The 16,966-nt window shown below is 40.9% G+C and overlaps 1 protein-coding gene across 19 annotated transcripts in view; it reads left to right on the forward strand.

The window, feature by feature from the left end:
- The window catches only part of BBX (BBX high mobility group box domain containing), a 295,838-nt gene that overhangs the window by 130,648 nt on the left and 148,224 nt on the right, over positions 1-16,966 (forward strand). Inside the window, exon 4 of one of the 19 annotated variants that reach the window (XM_036351126.1) lies at positions 859-976. The exons of 17 other annotated variants lie outside the window; for them this stretch is intronic. The gene's annotated coding sequence lies outside the window, so the exon portion shown is untranslated. Of the gene's footprint in view, positions 1-858; positions 977-9,700; positions 9,898-16,966 lie in introns of those variants that run through there. One more of the 19 variants, XM_036351128.1, reaches the window with a different exon arrangement.

Genomic DNA, 16,966 nt, shown 5'->3' on the forward strand with positions numbered 1-16,966 from the left:
ATGTTTCTCTCTCATCGATGTTTCTAACTCTCTATCTCTCTCCCTTCCTCTCTGTAAAAAATCAATAAAATATATTTTAAAAAAAAAATTTTGTCAAGTGGATGTTCACCTAGTTTCAGTTCTGTTTAAAAACTTCTATCATTCTAAGATACTTTTATTCTGACTCATTTTTTTCTGATGAATTTTAAAAGTAATTGAAGCCCTGAGGTAATAAAGTAGTTAATAACCTGAGTATTTCAGTGTCCCCAAAGATAGAAAATTTTATCTTGACAGTGTAGTTTGAATTTTATTTCATGAAACAGCTTGGATTATATATGATTCATTCCCAGTAAAGACAACATAGGATACCAGAACAAAGCACTGGGTTTTGGAATCAGATTTGGGGCCCCAGTTGTTACGTGCTTACTTGTGACCTTGGGCAAGTCACACTACCTCTCTGAAGTAAGAGTTGGGAAAATTCTTTCTTACAGCTGGGTTGTTTTGAGGATTGTGTTTGTGCCTGGGTGTATGCATCTGCGAAGACAAAGTCTTTTAATAAAGGTGACTTTTAATAAAGATACAAGCTCAGGAAAACCTTAGAAATAATTGAGAAATGGTTGATGATATCATAAATTTTAGAAACACGAGGGCACCTGTTACATGAGTAAATATACCAAAAATGTGGTTTCCAAACCCAAACCCCTGTTCAGATTGCTGACTTTCTCCTTGTCTCTGAATGTCTTTGGCTGCCTAATCTCTCTGTAACCCCCACTTTTTTGCCTCTTATTCTTTATTTTACCCTCTGTTTATTTCCATGTTCCCTCTCTCTGTGTTTCTCCTGACTGTCTTTGGTCTCTCTCTGTGTTTTTCTTGACCCAGGCACCCTCAGGAAGACCCCAAGCCTCTAGCGGTACCTGGTATCATCTCCAGCATGTTTATAGATGTGGAGGATTCACTGGGATATTGACAAATACCAGAGGCGAACTGTACCACTGTAGTAAGTCAATAAGCCTTTATTAAGTGACTACTGTTGGTGGTGCTTTGGGAAAAAAGAAGTTAGGGTATAGCTCAGAAGAAATAAACTTGTAAACTCTTCTCAGTGATTCTTGCCAGATGGTCACACATACAAATGAAAACAACAGAATAAAAAGCTGACAAATAAGAGAGATGAGGAAAGAGAAGGTGGGAGTGAGTAATTTCTTTGGGACTTCCAAAGCCTGCTCACTTGCCTGAGTGAATTCCTGAATGGGGGGAGGGTAGTGAAATGAGAGTGCTAAATTTCAGCCTGCCAACAGCTAACTTCTTAACCTTTCAGGCTTAGAGAAAGTCAAGTTATGAAAAGTATAGCCAAGTTGAGACTTTCCATAAACATAATTAGTATCCTTTGCCAGCATTAAAATTTATAGAGTTTAAGGGTAAATTGTGATTGTGAAGTAGTAAAGAGGTATAGTATGAAATAAAATTAATACAAACTAATAATATAATCTATGGATACATTTTACATGCCAAGATGAATTAAAATAGTGAATTGTAGTATAACAAGTTAGTTTTGTTTTTGTGATGGAAATTTATTTTTGCTGTTGTATTTTAGACAGTCCTACCTACAGCTGTACCATGGTTTTCAGAGTTGGATATGGTTTGACTCTCACCTCTGCTAGCTGTGTAGGGTTGGGTATTCTACGTAACAACACAATCTTGGTTTCCTCATGTGAAAATATTTATCTTAGAGTTGTTGTGTGATTTAAAGAGATAATTTTATAAAGTCCTGAGTGCATGCTGGGTACTTGTTACTTGCAGATAATTAAAAAGTACCTTTTAAAATAGTTTGTTAAATGCAGGTGTTATTTCTGAGAGCTTTTAAAAAATAGAAGTGAGCCTCATAGTATTTAAAAAATGCTATGTGTATACAGGGCATAGTAATAACATGTGAATAAGATACAAAGAATAGCATTAACATGAATAACTGAATATTTACCACTAACTGCCTGGCCCAGATTTCATCACCTTCCTTAAGTTAACTCATCCCCAACCCTGAAGGATGAGGTAACGCTTTCCTTCTTTATCCTTATATTTTTTTTACATATTTACATTAAATTTTGCTTGTTTTTGAATTTTACATAAATTATAAATACTATATGTTTTCTCTGTCACACCTATTTTTGCTGCTTAACATCATTATTTTTTTAAATTTTATTTTTACTTATGCTTGACATACAATATATTAATTTTGTGTATACCACATAGTATGTCAGTACTTATATGCCTTACAAAGTGATCACCACAATAAGTCTAGTAACCATCTGTCACCATATAAAGTTTTTATAATATTGTTACCTGTATTCCTTATGGTGTACATTACCTACCCCTGACTTCTTTTTTAACTAGAAGTTTGTACTTCTTAATCCCCTTCCTTTTTTACTACCCATCCCCTTATCCTTCTCTCCTGTGGCAAATATCAGTTTGTTCTCAGTATCTGTGAGTTTCTTTTTGTTTATTTTTGTTCATTTGTTTTGTTTTTAGATTCTACATATAAATGAAATACCATGATATTTGTCTTCCTCTTTCCTACATATTTTAGTTAACGTAAACTCTCTAGATACATTTATGTTGTTGCAAATGGCAAGAGGCGATTATCTCTGTGGTTTTGATTTGCATTTCCCTGCTGATTAGTGATGTTAGCATGTTTTTGTATGTCTGTGGGCCATCTGTATGCCTTCTTTGGTAAAATACCTATTCAGGTCCTCTGCCCATTTTTTAATTGGATTTTTTAAAATGTTGAGTTGTAGGAGTTTGTCATATAGTTTGAATATTAACCCATTATTGGATATATCTTTTGCAAATATCTCCTTCCATTCAGAAGGTTGCTTTTTTGTCTTGCCAATGATTTCCTTCACTGTGCAAAAGCTTTTTGGTGTGACGTAGTCCCATTTGTTTATTTTTCCTTTTGTTGCCTTTGCTGAAGAGATACATTTTTTAAAATATTGCTAAGAGTGATGTCAAAGAGATTACTGCCTATGGTTTATTCTAGAAGTTCAGTGGTTTTAGCTCTTACATTTAAGTCTTTCATTCATTTTGATGTAAGAAAGTGGTATACTTTAATTCTTTTGCACATATCTGCCCAGTTTTCCCAGCACCACTTATTGAAGAGGAGACTGTCTTTTCTCCATTGTATGTTTTGACTAGAGGCCTGGTGCAAGGTGGGGTCTGGCTGGCTCGCCCTGGTGGGGGCCCATTGGGCTGGGCTGGCAGGGGTAGGGGCCGTGGGTGGTTGCCTGACCCTGATTGAAGTGGGGGGGGGGGCAATCAGGGATGGGGCAGGCCAGGAGAGGGGCCATGGGCAATTGGCCAGCTGGCCCCAACCCTGATCGGGGTGTTGCAAGCCGGCTGGCCAGGGTCAGGGGGTCCGATTGGGGCCCGGATTAGGCTGGTTAGCTCTTGCAGTGCATGTCATAGCCAGCGGTTGTTCTGGTCATTCCATCATTCCAGTCACTTGGCTTTTATATATATAGACTAGAGGCCCGGTGCACAAAGATTTGTGCACTCGGGTGGGGGGGGAGGGGCGTCCCTCAGCCCGGCCTGTGCCCTCTCGCAGTCTGGGACCCCTCGGGAGATAACGACCTGCTGGTTTAGGCCTGCTCCCGGGTGGCAGAGGGCAGGCCCAATGCCTAGGTGCAGCCCTGGTCTGGCTCAGAGCAGGGCCGATTGGGGAGTTGGGGCGCCACACCCTGTCATGCTCAGAGTAGGGCGGATTGGGAGGTTGCAATGCCACCCTCACTCACGCTCAGGGTAGGGCCGATTGGGGGGTTGGGGCACCGCCCCCTGTCACACTCAAGGCAGGGTCGATGGGGAGGTTGCGGCGCCACCCCGTCATGCACAGAGCAGGGCCCATCAGGGGGTTGGGGAGCTCCCCCATGTCACGCACAGAGTAGGGCCGATAGGGGAGTTGGGGCACCGCCCCCTGTCACCCACAGAGCAGGGCCGATCAGGGGGTTGGGGTGCCGCCACTGTCACACTCAGGGCAGGGCCGATGGGGAGGTTATGGCTCTACCCTGTCACACACAGAGCAGGGCCCGTGGGGGTGGGGTTGGGGCGCCTCCCTCTATCACCCACAGAGCAGGGCCGATCAGGGGGTTGGGGCGCCGCACCCTGTCACACACAGAGCCGCAGGGCGATCAGGGGGTTGGGGAGCTCCCCCCTATCAGGCACAGAGCAGGGCTGATCAGGGGGTTGGGGTGCCTTCCTCTGTCACGAACATAGCAGGGCGGATAGGGAGGTTGTGGCCCCGCCCCCTGTCACACACAGATCCGCAGGGCGATCAGGGGGTTTGGGCGCTGCCCCCTGTCACACTGATCCCCGTGCTGGGAGGCATATTACCCTTTTACTATATAGGATAGAGGCCTGGTGCACGGGTGGGGGCCGGCTGGTTTGCCCTGAAGGGTGTCCTGGATCAGGGTGGGGGTCCCCACTGGGGTGCCTGGCCAGCCTGGATGAGGGGATGATGGCTGTTTGTAGCTGGTCACACACCCTTCAGGGTAGGGGTCCTCACTGGGTTGCCTGGCCAGTCTGTGTGAGGGGCTGAGGGCTATTTTCAGGCTGGCGGGTGACTGAAGCTCCCAACTGCTCCTTTTTTTCTTTTTTATTCTGCGCCAGCTTTACCTCTGGCTCCAGCTCTGAGGCCTCTGCTGCTGAAAGCAGGTATCTGGTTTGTTTGGGTTCTATAATCGAAACACTGTATCAACTCCAGCTCTGAGATCCCGGCTGGCTGAAAGCAGGTTTCTGGGGTTTTGTTTAGCTTCTATATTTGTTACAATGTTTCTTAAACTGCAAGCTCAGAGGCCGGCAAGGCAGGAGGGAAACGTTGGTATCCTCTGTCACTGAAGCAAGCAAGCCTCGTGTTAGCTTCAAGCTGCCTGGCTGCCGGCCGCCATCTTGGCTGGCAGTTAATTTGCATATCGCTCTGATTAGCCAATGGGAAGGGTAGCGGACGTACGCTAATTACCATGTTTCTCTTTTATTAGATAAGACTAGAGGCCCAGTGCATTCATGTACTGGGGAAGGGTGGGGTTTCCCTCAGCCCAGCCTGCTCCCTCTCCAATCTGAGACTCCTTGAGGGATAGGGCAGTTGGACATCCCTCTCACAATCCAGGACTGCTGGCTCCCAACCACTCGCCTGCCTGCCTATCTTATTGCCCCTAACTGCTTCTGCCTGCCAGCGTGATCACCCCCTAACAACTCCCCTGCCAGCCGGATCGCCCCCAACTGCCATCTCCTGCTGGCCCAATAACCCCCAACTGCTGGCCCCGTCGCCCCAAACTGCCCTCCCCTGCCGGCCTGGTTGCCCCCAACTGCCCTCCCCTGCAGGCCCAGTCGCCCCCAACTGCCCTCCCCTGCAGGCCCAGTCGCCCCCAATTGCTCTCCCCTGCTGGCCTGGTCGCCCCCAACAGCCCTCCCCTGTCGGCCCGGTTGCCCTCAACTGCTCTCCCCTGCCGGCCTGGTCGCCCCCAACGGCCCTCCCCTGCTCTCCTGGTCGCGCCCAACTGCCCTCCGCTCCAGCCTGGTCCCCCCCAACTGCTCTCCCCTGCAAGCCATCTTGTGGTGGCCATGTTGTGGTCACATGGGGGCAGCCATCTTGTTTGTTGGAGTGATGGTCAATTTGCATACTGGTCATGAATAATTAGCATATATGAGCTAATTACTATATCCCTCCCATTATATAGGATTCATTTTTTTTAAAACATTTTATTGATTTTTTACAGAGAGGAAGGGAGAGAGATAGTTAGAAACATCGATGAGAGAGAAACATCGATCAGCTGCCTCCTGTATATCTCCCGCTGGGGAAGTACCCGCAATCAAGGTACATGCTCTTGGCTGGAATCGAACCCAGGACCTTTCAGTCCGCAGGCCGACGCTCTATCCACTGAGCCAAATCGGATTTCGGCATATCGGATTGTTTTATCATAGATTAATTTACCTTATAAGAATGGGTTTATTTCTAGGCTCTCTATTCTGTTACATTATCTATGTATCTATTTTGTGCCAGTACCATATAGTTTTGATTACTATAGCTATGTATTGTTGTTTGAAATCAAAGACCAGATACCTCCAACTTTGTTCTTATCAAGATTGCCTTGCTATTCATGGTCTTTTGTGGTTTCATATACATTTCAAGATTATTATTTCTAGTTCTGTGAAAAATGCCATTGATATTTTGATAGGGATTGCATTGAATCTGTAGATTGCTTTGAACAGTATGGACATTTTAATAATTCTTTAAATCCATGAGCATGGTATATCTTTTCATTTATTTATGCCTTGTTCACTTTCTTTCTTCAAGGTCTTATAGTTTTCTGAGTACTGGTCTTTTATCTCCTTGAAAAAATTTAGTTCTGGGTATTTTATTATTTATTTGATGCAATTATAAATTGAATTGTTTTCTTAATTTCTTGCTCTGATAGTTTCTTGTTATTGTATAGAACCATAACAGATTTCTGAATATTACTTTTTATCTTGGAACTTTACTAAATTTATATATTAGTTCTAGTAGTTTTTGTGGAATCTTTTGATTTTTCTCTATGTAGTATCATGTCATCTGCAAATCATTGCAATTTTACTTTTCTTTTTAGTTTGGATATCTTTTATTTCTTTTTCTGATTGCTGTGGCTAGGACTTATAATACTATGTTGAATAAGAGCGGTGAGAATGAGCATCTTGTTTCTGATCTTAGAGGAAAAGCTTTCAGCTTTTCACTAAAGAGTATGATGCTAGCTGTGGGTTTATCATAAATGTTGAGGCATTTTTCTTCTATACCCACTTTTTGAGAGGTTTATCATAAATGGATTTTGAATTTTTGTCAAATGCTTTTTGTTGTGATCATGATTTTCATTATTTTGTTTATGTGGTGTATCAAGTGGAATATATCCCACTTGATAATGGAAAACTCTTTAATACTAAATGTTAACTTTGTTGGATAGAGTTCTTGACAGGTTTTTTCCTTTCATCTACTTGAATGTATTCTGCTATTTCCTATGGCCTTCACATTTTCTGCTGTGATACATTTACTGATGGTCTGGGGAGGGAGATCTCTTGCATGTAACTAGCTGGTTCTCTCTTTGCTTTTAAAATTATCTCCTTATGTTTAACTTTTGGCATTTTAATTATGTGGCTTGTTGTGGATCTCTTTGGATTCATCTTGTTTGGATTGTCTGTGCTTTCTGGACTTGGATATCTGTTTCCTTCAACAGCTTAGGAAATTTTTTAGCTGCTATTCATTCAAATATATTTTCGGTCCTTTTCTCTCTGTCTTCTTCTGGGATACCTATGATTCAGGTATTGATATGTGAGTTTGTCCTGGAGATCCCTTAAACTATGTTCATTTAAAAAAAAAAAAATCTGCCAAAACCGGTTTGGCTCAGTGGATAGAGCGTCGGCCTGCGGACTGAAGGGTCCCAGGTTCGATTCCGGTCAAGGGCGTGTACCTGGGTTGCGGGCATATCCCCAGTGGGAGATGTGCAGGAGGCAGCTGATCGATGTTTCTCTCTCATTGATGTTTCTAACTCTCTATCTCTCTCCCTTCCTCTCTGTAAAAAATCAATAAAATATATTTAAAAAAAAAAAAATCTTGTTTCTTTTTTCTGTTCTGAGTGATTTCCACTACCTTGTGTTCTAGCTCCCTGAGGTGTATTTATACATCAGCTAATATGCTTTTGCTTTCCTCTAGTGCAGTGGTCGGCAAACTCATTAGTCAACAGAGCCAAATATCAACAGTACAACAATTGAAATTTCTTTTGAGAGCCAAATTTTTTAAACTTAAATTGTATAGGTAGGTACATTGTTATTAACTTAATTTGGGTACTCCTAAGGCTTAGGAAGAGCCACACTCAAGGAGCCAAAGAGCCACACGTGGCTCGCGAGTCGCAGTTTGCCGACCACGGCTCTAGTGTATTTTTCATTTCAGTTTTTGTGTACCTCAGTTCTGATTGGTTTTGTTTTTCCTGTCTCTTTGTAGAAGTTTTCACTGAGTTTACCTATTCTTCTCTGGAGTTTATTGGGCATCTTTATAATCATTGTCTTGAAGTTTTTATATGGTATATTGTCTGTTTCATTTAGTTCTTTTTTAAACGGGGTTTGAGTTTTTTTCTTGTTCTTTCATTTGGAACATATTTCTCTTTTCTCATTTTGACTGTCTCTGTGTTTGTTTCTGTGAATTAGGTGAAACAGAAACCTCTCCCAGTCTTAAAGGGGTGGCCTGGTGTAGCCTTTTTTTTTTTTTTTTTTTTTTTTTTTACTGTGTATAAGGGGCATCTTTGTATCTTTGTCAGGTCAGCTGAAGGTGAAGCTAGAGTGAGGTTGGGCTGCAGAAAGATCTGGAGCAAGCTGCACTGGAGCCACCTTGGCAGGCCAGTTGAGGCTGAACCTGGAGCAGGTGCAGGCTGTGGGAAGCCCAGGGGCAAGCTGCCCCGGGGCACCTGGACAGGCTAGTTGAAGGTGTAATTGGAGTAGGATGGGACCACAGGGAGTCTGGGGAACCAGCCGTCAAGCTGGAGCTGTGGCCCAAGTGGGTGTTGTCTGTGGGAAGACTTAGGAACAGGTTGAATGGGGGCGGGGACTATCGGGATTCCAAGGGACAAGCTCCCCATGCCTGACGCTCTGGCTGGAGAGGGCACAGGCCACGGGAACTCCCATTGGCAACCTGTGCACCTGGTATGGGCCTGGGTTCTGGGGTGCAGCAGGGTGCCCATGGACAATGGTTGTCTAGAGTGTTTGGATCCTGTGCTCAAGGTGGAGGGTGAGCATAACAAATAATGCTCTCCTGTTTCTCCAACACCGGAATGAGTTCTGCAGTTCTCCTTTTTGGAAGATGCTCTAGGGTTTGAAAATGAGTTTCCTGATGTATATTCTAGATAACTTTTTAAGCCACTTCCCCCCCCCCCCTTCCTCCCACCATGCCCCTGGGCAACGAGTCTGTGCACACAGGCCCTTCAGTGATCCCTCCCTACCACAAGTCCCTGCGTTGGGGGTGGGGGTCCCAAGGTAAGTGTCTCTCTCCTACCGTCTTACCCATTTCTTTGTGATCTCTCTGGTTTGGCTTTGTTTTGCAGAAACTGTTTAGTCAGCCCTCATTTCTTCTTGAGGGGAATTGTTTTGTTTCTAAGTTTAGATTCAAAGTGATCCTGGAAGGAGGTAAATTCTTCCTACACCACCATCTTGGACCTAGGAAATCTCAACCTAGGTAATCACGCTTCATTTGTGATCACATTTGTATTTCACTAAATGAAAATACCACATTATTTACCTACTTTTTTGTGGTGGCTTTTTAGGTTGTTTCCAATTTTTGTGTTATGAGAAATAAAGCTGCAGAGGGAAAATTCTTGAGATTCCTGTACATGCCTCTTACGTTATTTCTCTAAGATAAATGTATTTAAGTCCAGAGATCCGGAAATGGTTAAGTATATTTGCTAGCTAAGTTTTTTCTCTGGAGAAAATCACATTATAATGTAATGTTCTTTTTTCTTAAAATATATTTTTATTGATTTCAGAGAGGAAGAGAGAGATGAGAGAGATAGAAACATCAATGATGAGAGGGAATCATTGATTGGCTGCCTCATGCATGTTGGACTGAATCTGCAACCCAGGCATGTGCCCTTGACCAGAATTGAACCTGGGACCCTTCGGTCCACAGGCTGACGCTCTATCCACTGAGCCAAACCAACCAGGCTATAATGTAATGTTCTTATGTTAAATGATATTGTCAACTGTTCCTGACTTCTAAGACAGTTTTGGCAGGAAAATGTGCATCTTTTACTGATTTCTTTTTTTCTTAAGTCAAGCTGAGGAAGATTGACTCCCGGGCAACTGTTTGCGAGCTACAGTGACTTCGCCTGTGTTTTGTTCTGCATTGCAAAAGTTCCAGGACCTCGAGTAAATCATTCAGCTTGTATTTGCAACCCACTCTTTTCCCACTTCTGTTCTTTACCCATTCTGTTTTTATCAGACAGTTATTCTTTTGGTATCTGATTATACTTGTATGCCATTCCAATTTTCATACCACAGTTGTTCTTCCTAACTTCATAATCTATACTTGGTGGTTTATAATTTTAGTTGGTTGAACTTACTATTTTGCCTATTGTCAAACTTGTTACCACTATCTGCTCCATTTATTTTCTGAGGCTTTCCAGGAAACTATACTCGGATCTAGCTTAGTACTTCGTACTTACTATTCAGTAGATGTTTATTTAATGAAGAAGGGAAGATGAAAATGCAATAAGCACTGAAATCTCAGCAATAGTGATTTCCCTAAAAGCAATGGGTAAAAGTCATCAGTACTGTAAACAATTGTGCCAGTGAGTAGCTTTGTAAACCATACACGGGTCATTTCTTCTTGAATTTCACTCTGATTTTTGGAAAAATGAGAATGGTAGGCCAGTGATCTGTAAGATTCCTTTTGACTCCAACAGTTTGTATTCTATTTTAAATTTTAATGACAAGTGGTTTCTCACTGGTGTGTGGGCAACACTTAAAGCCTGAATCTACCTTCCTGGGCTTTTGGCCCATAACTTACGAGGCTTTTGGTCCACAGTGACCTGCCAGTTATTTTCTCTCATAACCCCAGCAACTGGGACATACATCAAACTTTCCTTCCTCTCTGTTGTTTAGGGTTGATTATTTTTCCCTAGAGAAAGAATATACTGATCTTTTCTTTGAGAAAGTATAATGAATACCGTTGGTTTCCCAATTTCATTCACCAGGCAATCCAGACATTGCTCTGTAAAACCTTGAGCTTTTGCCCTCTTGCTCCTCTTCCTGTTCCTCCAGCCTCAAGGCTGTGATCATGGCAGTTAGCCCCACCCTTTGTTAGTTTTGTCCAAATTAACCCCATGTCTTTTCTCACCATAGTTGAGTCAGTGTTGGTTTTTACTGTTGGGCTTTCCTTGGGTTCAGTGGGTCTGTTTTCACCTGGTGCTTGAGGCAAGTTGTTCATTCCTTTTTTCTGTATTTTCTCTGCTGGGGAATTCTCAACCCTGAGGCCCGAGTTCCTTCCTTTGCTACTCTCACTCAGTTTTCCCATAAGCAGATTCCATCTTAAGAGGATTAGTGCTACAATCACTTTTGAGGAATAATATGACTCTGGATTCACACATGACTGATATTTTCTAATCGTGTTTTTTGTTCAGAATTTGTTTTGTGAGTGCCTCTGAATTTGTGGATCAAAGGCAAAAGCCACCAGAGAACAGGCCACACAGAGCAATGGATACAAATGCTGTCTTACTCTCTGTAAATTGTAAACACTGCCTAATCACTCCTTAGACTCCTGGCCAAAGAGCTGGCTAATCTATACTTGGTGGCTTATAGTTTTACTTGGTTGAACCAAGATTAAGTAGGTTCTTTCTGACTTTGAATGGGTGGAGGGGACACAAAATAATCTAATCTCATGACCTTATGGACCCATTTTGTGAATATCCCATGTAAGTCTGGCAGATTTTAGGCTAAGAAGAGTATAAGCAAGAGAAGAATTTTGTAACCAAAATAAAAGGGATGTGGGGGGAGGGGGGGAAGGAGCAGTTAATAGTATCATCCTATCTCTAGCAGAACAGATAACTTTTTCTTCCTCAGGAGTGCAGGGAGAGAACTATCCTTTTATACATATAAGGGAAAAATGGGAGAAATTACCTGACATGAAAACTTTACTCATAGGAGAAAACTCTAAACACTCTTACATTCTCTTTGATTAATGCAAAAAGCTTGACCCGTTAAATATTCACATTAATATTTGAAATTATCAGTGACAAAGTCTCCTTTGTAATACTAATTCACTTAGTATTTTATTAATTTAGACAGGCTTGAAAGTGCTTCAGAAAATTTAGAGCACTCATTTAGTATTCTTATTTTACTTAATGTCTTTTGAAAGAAAACCATTTATTCCCAAATGACTATGTTGTAGAAAATTTTTCCAAAAACTATTGTATAAACAAGTTGGATCATCTTTACATATAGTTAGGAAACTTATAACATATATAAATTTAATGTATATAAAGTATATAAACATATGATACAGAATTTTCCTTCAGAGGGAACTAGGAAATGCATTTATTACAGATCCTGTATTTAATGAGCTTAACTTGGAAGAGGAATTTTTAAAAAATGTAAGAATAAATTTTGAACTATGTATGTAATTTTTACTCATGTTTTAAGTTTGTTATACAGCAAAGCTGGTGATATATGTAAAAGTAACCTCTGAGTTGAGCTTTATGCAGTTACGTAATTATACAAAATACAGCTTAATCTAGATTATTAAAGTAGTTCTGAATAATTTTAAAATTTGAATTTAGGTACTGCTGGAATAATGATATTCATTTTGTCTGGAAATTTATATCTGCTTAAGAAAACAGAGAAATGTTCAATTGGGTCTGTAATTTTGAGAAAAAAGTAGTGAGCTTCCTGAAGTTAATTTTCTACTATATTGCCATTTATTATCTGGCTGGAAAATCCACATTTCTAAAAGTCTGACCAGGTTTTATTGTATCTGAAAAAATAAATCACAAAATCTTTTTAATGAAAACAACAGAACAGAAAGTATAGCAGCAGCTGTGCTTTAATATTGATAGTTGTTTTGAGGAATTGGGACTCTAGGAAGCTTACCTAGACATCATAATGTTATTAAAGATCACTAAATATGGTTTTCTTTTGTATATATGCCAGTTTGTTTTCTGCCACCAAATCCTTCTCAGAATTGGTATGTTTCTCTTACACGTAGCTAGTGGACACTTTACTCCCTTTTCCTGTGCTAGCCAAGCACTGTTTCATTTAAATGATGGCATCGTTCCCCTTAGATTAAAGTCTGTTTTGAGTTTGAGGAATCTTGGCTTCAGCTTTTTATCTGTTTATAGTTATTTGCTGTTACTTAATCCTTACACTAGGTAGATGACACTGTTACTTTCTGTGAGTCTCAAGCTGCCCTGTAAACTCAGGGTTTGTGTGTTTGTCAGTTAGTAACCTGCCAACTGCTAAGAACCAGTCTGGACCTAGAAGGGTTGCCTCTGGAACTCTCTGAGTCAGAAGTTCTAGATATCAGCGCCAGGGTAACAGTGCATCTGATTTTTACTGAATGAAGTTAGTTATCCATTCAGTGGTTCTCTCTGGATTAAAGCTCATCAAGACAGCCTTTCTTCCGCTTTTACTGGAGCTTACTCAAGGACTGATTTGAGTATGTTTTACTTTCCTTCAAATTTAAAAACAAAATGTGCTAGAGGTTTTTGTTGATTTGTTTGAAGGTATTTATATTTAAATGATTTAAAAGACCATTTTCATTGAGAATGGCTTTTACTCTTTCTGCTTCGTAAGGATGATGATGAACTCGTGGGATTGTGTTCTATTTCATCCTTTACCTTTTCCTTGGGACTTGAAAGACCACTAAAGGATACCAACCCTGCTTCCATTCTTACCATTCTATGAAGGTAGGCACTACTCATGTACTTTTATACATGAGTAGAGGTCCTTAAATTAGACAACTAGTAGTGGCAAATAGCCTGGTCTATCTGCCAAAACCAGTCCTTTCTGTTCCCTTGCTCTGACTCATAGAGTTGAAATAGAGAACAGATAGACTTCTTATTATTTACTTGTTGTATACTCCCTTATGAATTATTAAGTGGATCCAAAATAGAACTATATTTATGCATATTTTTATATACATAATTGCATGTATGTCAGCTGTGTTTGATACATATGTATTATATATTAGCCTTACATATTTCTCAATCACAGCATTTGAGAAGAATGCTCTTTTCTGATAGTTTAGAGAAAAACATCAGTTGACAAAATTTGGGTCATTAATATATTTCATATCAAATTAGAACAAATAGGAAGAGAGTTTTATTATCCTATATAATAAAAGCCTAATATGCTAAGTGTCCCATTGCCCGTTTAACCAATCAAAGTGTAATCCTATATAATAAAAGGGTAATATGCAAATTGACCCTAACGGCAGAACAACCAGGAACGACCAGTCGCTATGACGCACACTGACCACCAGGAGGCAGACGCTCAACACAGGAGCTTCCCCTGGTGGTCAATGCACTCCCACATGGGGGAGCTCTGCTCAGCCACAAGCCAGGCTGACAGCTGTGAGCACAGCAGCGGTGTTGGGAGCCTCTCCTGCCTCCATGGCAGCACTAAGGTGTCTGACTGCAGTTTAGGCCTGCTCCCCAGGGGACATCCCCTGAGGGCTCCTGGGCTGCCAGGAGGATGTCTGACTTCCAGCTTTGGCCTGATCCCCTGGGAAGAAGGTACAGACTGGGATGAGGGGACCCCCCCCCCCCCCCGAGTGCACGAATTTTCATTCACCGGGCCTCTAGTATGCTAATGATATGCTAAGGCAAGTCAACTGCTCGCTATGATGTGCACTGACTGCTAGGGGACAGTCAACCAGTTGCTATGATGTGCACTGACCACCACAGGGGGCAGATGCTCCGACTGTTTGGGTAGCTTGCTGCTGGGGTCAGGCCAATTGGGACTGAGTGAGATGGCTAGACATGCCCTGGAGCCCTCCCAGGGTCCCTCCCCACCTGGACACAATTTCCTGTGTCCCTCCCTGGCCCCGATTGTGCACCGGTGGGGCCCCTCAGCCTGGCCTGTTCCCTCTCGCCATCCAGGACCCCTCAGGTCATGTTGGAGATCTAGTTTCGGCCCAGTCCAGGCTGAGGGACCCCACTGGTACACGAATTCGTGCACTGGGTCTCTAGTATAAGAAATAAAATAAATGTCCCAATTTTCTAGAATAAAAATTATAAGATAAACTGTAGTGTTTAGAAGAGAAGAATTTTGGTTAACTTAATTTTCTTATTCATTGAAAGTTAGCTAGAAAATTTTTTTCTTTTTTGGTTAGTCCTCACCTAAGGATATTTTTTCATTGATTTTTAGAGAGAATGGAGGAGAGAGGGAGAGACTCAGAGAGAAAAATATCCATGTGAGAGGGTGGAATCGTATCCAGGACCCTTCAGTCCGTGGGCCGATTATCCACTGAGGCAAACTGGCTAGGGCCTAGAAAACTTTTAACTTTAATGTTTATAAACCATGGCAAAAATGTTAGTACAAAACTCAATTTCTTAATAGCAGAGTGTAGCCTGCTTTTAATGGAGGATGATCTTGGTCATCACTATAAGGGTTAATATCTATTTGACAGTTTTAAAAATTATACTACATAGAAGAGGTTGGAGATTTGAAGAAATAGGTACTAACATTCAGTGAGTTGCCTGCTATCCACACCAATAACTTCTCCACCTTTTACTGAAGACATTCTGGGAGTTTTTGTTGTTTTTAAATTGATGTTTGTTTATTTTTCTAATTTGTCACTTTTTCTTAAAAGATGTTTCCCCCATAAATGAGGAATGTCTATATTTCAATATTGCTGTTTCATCTTCAAATTGTGCTAAGTGGAGGTCTTTTTTTGTGGGACTATTTTTTTTTAGTTCTAACTTTTATTTCTCTCTGTATAACCTGCATTTCCTTCAGAAAAAATAGTTTTAGGTTCACCAATAAGAAGCAGCTGTCTGAAATATGTTCATTGACTCAGCTGAGTGTCTGCAATTACCCAACAAAAGTTTTTTGATTTGGGAAGTGTAAAGAAATAAAAATAAGCATTCAGATTTGATTTTGGCTGATTAAATAAGAACTTCTGTCTGTAACTTGAAGTCTTGAAATCCACATGTAGTGTAGTTGGAATTTTGAGAGATTTGAGCCTAAACACATTGAGACTCTTAATAAGAGAGTTTAAGTGATAGTATGCTTACCATTTCTTCTGAATTATTTCTTTGATCCTCAAAGGAAAACATTGAATCTTTATCCCAAGATTGACCTGACAAGGGATACATTTCAATATTATTCATAAGATGAAAAAAAAATTATAATTTTATGTGTGTGTGTGTGTGTGTGTGTGAGAGAGAGAAAGAGAGAGAGAGAGAGAGAGAGAGAGAGAGAGAGAGAGAGAGAGAGAGATTTGGTAAAAACAAAGAATATCAGAACAAAGAATGAAATGGACAAAGTTAGAAACATTGAGATGGATGTTTTAGGAACTGCTAAATTGAGTGTAGTGTTATAAAATTATTCACACATTTTTGCCCTAACTGGTTTGGCTCAGTGGATAGAGCGTTGGCCTGCGGACTGAAGGGTCCCAGGTTTGATTCTGGTCAAGGGCATGTACCTTGGTTGCGGGCACATCCCCAGTAAGAGGTGTGCAGGAGGCAGCTGATCGATGTTTCTCATTAATGTTTCTAACTCTCTATCCCTCTCCCTTCCTCTCTGTAAAAAAAATCAATAAACTATATTTTAAAAAATCAATAAAATATTTTTTTAAAAATTATTCACACATTTTGTTAGATCCATGTAGTACTGCAAACCATCTCCTTGAGAGACTGTTGCTATAAATGTTTAGGGTGAAAAAAGAATGTTGATAAGTCTCTGGAATAACTAAATATTCACAATGGAAGAATACATTAAAATAATAAATTTTATTGCACTTAATCAAGTTAATTTTATGATTCTGTTTTCTGAAATCATTTCTTGCAGATCACATATCTTCAAAGTTTCTACTTGTGACTCTTCTTTCTTGGTAGGCACAAGAAGATTAACATGGTTGGGAAAAGTTCTAAACATCAAATTATGACCATTGATGAAACTTGTTAAAACTTTGGCAAATTGGAAATGCTACTTCCTGTTTAATGACTTTCAAGTGAAATGTTTGTAATCTTACATCTGAAATATTGAATTAAGAATGAGCCCTGGCTGGTTTTCTAAGGGGTTAGAGCATAGGCCCTCAGACCGAGGGTCTCAGGTTTGATACCTGGTTAAGGACACATACCTGGGTTGAGGGTTCATCCATGGCCTATGTCCAGGCACCTGTGAGAGGCAACCAATGGGTGTGTGTCTCTCACGTTAATGTTTTTTTCTCTTTCTCTCCCCTCCTCTTCCTTGCTTCCACTCTCTTAAAAAAAAAAAA

The sequence above is a fragment of the Myotis myotis genome, unplaced genomic scaffold (assembly GCF_014108235.1).
Source record: "Myotis myotis isolate mMyoMyo1 unplaced genomic scaffold, mMyoMyo1.p scaffold_m19_p_2, whole genome shotgun sequence".
In the NCBI taxonomy this organism is placed as follows: Eukaryota; Metazoa; Chordata; class Mammalia; order Chiroptera; family Vespertilionidae; genus Myotis; species Myotis myotis.